Source organism: Staurois parvus, unplaced genomic scaffold, assembly GCF_062004578.1.
Source record: "Staurois parvus isolate SC_StPar_1 unplaced genomic scaffold, SC_StPar_1.0 ptg000086l, whole genome shotgun sequence".
Taxonomy (NCBI): domain Eukaryota; kingdom Metazoa; phylum Chordata; class Amphibia; order Anura; family Ranidae; genus Staurois; species Staurois parvus.
The window spans coordinates 9248720-9254395 of NW_028317882.1; the positions used below are offsets into that span (position 1 = coordinate 9248720).

At 43.8% G+C, this 5676-nt stretch overlaps 1 long non-coding RNA gene across 1 annotated transcript; it reads left to right on the forward strand.

The window, feature by feature from the left end:
- Positions 1–449: 449 nt before the first annotated feature.
- Positions 450–3528, forward strand: LOC149468514 (uncharacterized). The gene is made up of 3 exons (XR_016311711.1): positions 450–671; positions 2566–2639; positions 3236–3528. It is a non-coding gene; the product is annotated as an uncharacterized LOC149468514 (long non-coding RNA).
- Positions 3529–5676: the final 2148 nt, after the last annotated feature.

Sequence of the window (5676 nt, forward strand, 5' to 3'; positions counted from 1 at the left end):
GGTAAAGTATTGTGTGTTTGTGCCTACACATGTACTATAATATTGCATGTATGTTACTATAGATGACATAGGCCCAGGCCCTGCAGTTAGGAGGCCACTGTGCTTGCCAATCACAGCAACATGATCATAAAGCTAACCTTTGCATGCATACACATAGCTCTCTCTCTGGCCCCACTGAGGACTGTACTGGGAACACCCTCTCAGCCCAGCAAAAGATTCACCTTACGCTGTAAAGATGTTGACTCTAGGCCCTAAAACAAAAACAAGAGGATGCATATATGCACCAATCAGCAGATGTGGAAAAGAGATAAGGTTCATGTATTCTAACACCAACTTCATGCTCTAAAGTGCTTTGACATTCACATTGTACAAAGCATAGTCACTGTAAAATGGAGACAGGCTATCAATTGTGTCTAGCTAGAAACCATCCTTAGAAATAATGTACGGTTTGAATGTCTATTCAATATATAACCAGACTAATGCAATGACTTGACCACATTTGTTTTTTTTCCCACAGGGGATGCTGCCTATCTGCCGCTGATTGCTCCAGTCAGGTACCCCAAGAGCCTGGCTGACCAAAACTAGAATAAGGCTCAGAAAATCACGAGCCATCATGGAGCAGACAGTGGGGCTCATAAAGTGCCATTTTCTGTGTTCGGCCAGGCCTGGGGGTGAGTTATTCTACTCTCCTCAGAAGTCTTCCAGGACCATCCTCACCCGTTTCCTCCTACACATCTGCCAGGCGAGGAATGATTCCTGGGAGACAACCGAGAGGGAGCCGGAAGTCTGTCAGCTGCGGGTGTCCCGCAGACAAAATACTGCAGACGGGATGGCCACACGTGCAGACATCACCTGCTACTTCACATGTACATATTCTACCATAGGTAGAGATTAAAATTTTTTGCAGTTGCAATCAATAGGGTCCTTGTTTTGGTATTGACCAATCATCTTAAATGAAGTTATATCTTTTCGATCCATAGAATTGGCCATTATATCTGAGGTGGGACAATATTAATGTTAGTAACAGACTACAATATTACCAAGAATAATCCACACAAGGATGCCCAAATCCAAGTCTTATTTATTGAAGAAAGTAACAGTTTGACAGAGCATATAGAAATTGGAGAGCAAAGATTAGACGTAATGCAAGTTCGTCCTCCAAGTTAGGGGTTTTCCATTTGATTTGTTAAACAAACAAACTCAGCAGATACCAAAAATGTAGCTGCTGACTTGTCAAATACAGACACTCAATGGTCCCTCCATCCAGCAGGGCACTCACCATGACTGGTTTTATCAGCCATCTTCTTGCCCTGGCATCACCATCTTCAATGTGTGCCCCTGGCTGTGACAGCTTTTGGCTTCACAGGCAGGTGCCCACTACACATGCTTGAGTAGTGCTGCACTTTGGGAATGGTCCTGTAGTCTTCAAGGACCAGACACCTCAAAGAAAACTACGATTTCCAATCGCAGCGCAAGTGGGAGCAGGTACCAGTCCCATTCAAAGACTATCCACAAAAGGTGACAATCCTTAACCAGGAGCAGGGGACATGCATTAAAGTCAAAATTCCCCTTTTGGGTGGAGCTTAGCTTGAAGTGTCTTTTCTGTCACTGGCTCAAAAATGGTAAGAGGGGCCAAATCTGCTACCTGTGTGTATACTTGCGCTAGATCACCCAAGCCATTCACTTTTGTGACCCAAGCAATATTTCTCCCTTTTTGAGATTAAACATGTCCATTTCTGTATTGCAAAATGTATTCTGCTCCATGTCTTTGCTTCCTAAAATCACAATGTGTAAAATTAGTTTGTTGATGTGAATGTTCACGCATCAACAAATGGCAGAATATATCTTGTTTTAATTGGGTTATTTGTATTAGTAATGGTGGGGAACAGGAATGTATAGCGGGACTGCGGCGGACATTCTTGCCACTGGGGGGAATTAACTGTGTCCTCGACATCCCCAGCGACACCAATACAGTGATCACTGCTGACCAAAAAGCACTGGCACTGTACAGGAAAGGGTAAACATGTGGTGTGAGGCAGGGGTTACCCATGTGCTGTTTTACTCTATGCTGTGTCTGTGTGCTTCACTCTAAGGACACTGCTTAGGATGGCTGTGCTGGGCCCATCCAAAGCAGTATGCACAAGCTGACAGGAAGGAGAACTGTCTTGTCTACATGGTTATCCTCCCCATCAGAGATGCTTGTGAATCAGCGGGCACAGCCGAGTCAGCAACAAGGACCCAGGGATTGATAGCTGAGGGGGGGGGGGGGAGAAACACCACACACCACCACGGCCAAGGTGCGTGCACACATGACGCCCTGTAGCAGAATATTGGGTAGAGGGTGGGTGCCAAGCATTGGTTGCCATTTTAGCCAGTGTGTAGTCAACATGACAAGTTGTCCTGACGAATCAAACATTACATGAATAAATGCTGTGGTTTTGGGCAAGAGAGTGAAGAGGAAGTAGAACAGCTGGCCAGTTTGGCCTATTGTCTGTGCCACCTGTAGATTTCTGAAGAAAAAAAAAACCTATGCCATGTATCTAAAGGTTTTTATTTTTCTTTCAGCTGATTAACTGCTGAAGGAGAAGGCAGATGGAGACCCTGGGAAACCGGTTGGAATTTGCCATCTGACGTCACAGGTGGGTTTTGAAAAGTGATCTTAACAAATGGTTCTAAACTGCAATAAACATGCAAGACTAATGCCGGCCATAGACTGGTTGAAAAAGACAATTTTTTGTAAATTTTTTGGTAACGGCCGATCAAACGACTTTTTTTAGATCAGCCAATGTTTGACCTGTCTAAGGACTGCTTTACCTGACCTGTCTAAGGACTGCTTTACCTGCTCTGAACAGCCGCTTGCCACACAGCAGCCAAGATCATTCATTTAGCTGCTCCCAAGCCAGCATTCCTTGGCCCCTCTCCTGTCCATTGCCCCCAGAACAAGCACCTTGTTCTGGGGTGAGCCCAAGAAGACTCCTTCATGAGCCACATAGACCAGAGAGGCAAGCTTTTCAAGCACATCATGAAATTGGGATGGAGCTCCACTTCAAGTAAGCATTAGTGTGCTTGGGGTAGGGGCGGACCTTGTGCCTTTCCAAACACAGTAAATGCTCCAAGAATGTTTACTTAAACTCTTGAAATGATTAACAAAGGAAAAAAAACGACTCTAGATAGCCTGCGCTGAGAATTGACTGTCATGATGACGTGTCAATGATTATTTGCTCTCATTTTTCAGGAGTGGTACTGCTTGCAGTTGAAGCTGGGAGAAAGCCACCTTCATTTGTGGCCAGTGGATATTGTGGCACCAGGCAAGAACTGGCATCGAGAACCTGCATAAAGACCCTGGCATGCCAGAGGTGGTTTGGAAGCAATTTGACCATCCCTTTCCTCTGTAGGTTTTAGGGGTGCAGAATTGCTTCTCGTTCGTGAACAGACTGTCGCTGGATATCAGAGTCCCCATATTTTCAAGATATGTTATAGCCATGTTGGCTTATTTTTGGGTTTAGTCTGATAAAGACTACTTTTTTTTTTTTTTTTTTTTTTAAGTAAACAGTGTCAGATACTCTTGATTCTATTCCCGAGACTTAAGATGGCCAGATAATATGCATTGTGATGAAAAGTCAGTGCAATTTCCTCCACATGTAGCTAAAGTCTGTAATAGGAGGACCTACCAGAACAATGCATTCATTTGGAGTGGGCCAGGCCCATACAGTACATCATGGAGGCTTGCTATGAAGGAACATTCACGTTTGGATACTTGAGCTCATGCGGTTTGTGTCCAAATATTTCTGCCCATTGCAACATATTGATTATTGCAGCTCAATACAGATGAGGCATACAGAAAAGTGTACCTTCTCCATAGAATAGCCACTGGAAGGTCCTAGCTGGGCACAGATCTGGCCTATGCATAATTGGGTACATTGGGGAAAATGAGAATTCGGTATGTTAGTTCACGTTTGCTCCAGGGGAAACATTAAAGAAATTTGGATTTTTTCATAGGAAAAAGTGTCCAATCCCTAGATGCATTGAGGTACATAAAGGTTCAAGATAATCAATAGAAGTTATTGTTCTTCCTAACTATACAGGTGACAGACACAAGCATACACCCAGGGCCACTGTTTGATATCACAGGGCCCTGTACAGCATACCTGACAGGCCCCCACCACCAGAGAAAATATCCAAATTATAGTTATGGTAAAAATACACTCAACATTTTCTTCATGGACACAATCCCAAACAAATTCCTCTTCAATCAAAATGATAACTGTACTGAGTTAATAAATCAAATGTGGCTGTCGCCATTTTCATGGAAAAACGAAAAAGAGTTCTCCTGCGCTCCAAGACTCAGACAGGTGGCACAAGATGGAACCAGGCCTGGGGAGAACGAACACCACTGCATAAAGGGCTGTGCAGCTCCAAACCAAGGCTGGGGAAGCCCAATCAGCACTGTAAAATGAAATAAAAAACAAGAAGCGCACCAGCCTTGCGCATTACCTCAGCGACCAAAATTTATTACTTGTAAAAAACATACTCACAAACAGCGAATAAAATCAGGCATGTAAGTCCTCTCAGGGACTTGAAGATAACATGAGTCCCATCAGGGGAATAGGTGTTCAGTACAGCTGACGCGTTTCGAAGGGAGTCCCTTCTTCCTCAGAGCTATTGTCGCCATTTTCAGACAACCCATGTTCCACTATGGGAATGCTGCAGATCCTAATTTGACAAGCATATGGTTGCAGGTGTACAGCCCTGGACACAGACAGTGAGCATTCAGGGCCACTTCCCCATGCCTGCACACCTGTCAGATTAAAAACTGTTCATACAGCCGATGTGTCCCCAGAGTGTAACAGGTGGCTCCAGCCACAAACAACCCACTCATTCATGCTGTACAGGCCAGGGCACCTGTGTGAATGGGGCATTTTGGTTTTTTTTTTCCTCATCCCATTAAATTCAATGGGCTACCTAACATGTGGCAACATGCCAAAATACTGCAGACATATTATTTTCAAAGTGTGTTGCACCTAACCGCACAGTAGTGTGGTGCCATGCGTTTTTGTGGCTGTGAATGGGTCTGTTTTTAAATCGACGTGTGTAGGTGGAATTAAGTTTTCATCATCGTACCTGCGCACATCTACAGAGGGCATTGCATTTCTTTGCTATACTGGAAAAAGTGTGTTCTTGCATGCGTTTCTGCACTACAAAATGGTGTGAACAAGTCCTAAGGGCCAGTTCACACTATAGAGACAGTCTAGATGTGTTCCTGATGAGTTTTCATGCCCTTTTGGCATGCATGTTTAGTGTGTTCCAGTACATTTTGGACACGTTGCATTGCATTTTTGTATCCCTTTGTTAGTTTTTCTACTCTTTTTTATTAAATTTAATTAGGGACATGTGCGTTTTAGTACATTCAAGGACATTTCAACGTGTTCCAGTACAGTTCTGTGCAGAAACAATGCAACATGGTCCACTTTGTTTACAGCACCTGCAATGCACTGAAGATGCAAGTGCTGATGTGAACTATGACATTGACAACCATATAACCTTCTTTGTGATGCTGAAAAAGCAACAGAAACATGTAGTGTGAACTGGCCCTAAAGATTATTAGAGGTAAGGGAATGGGACTGACCAGGATTGTGAATTCAGACTAGTGGTGATATACAATCAATCGTATAATAA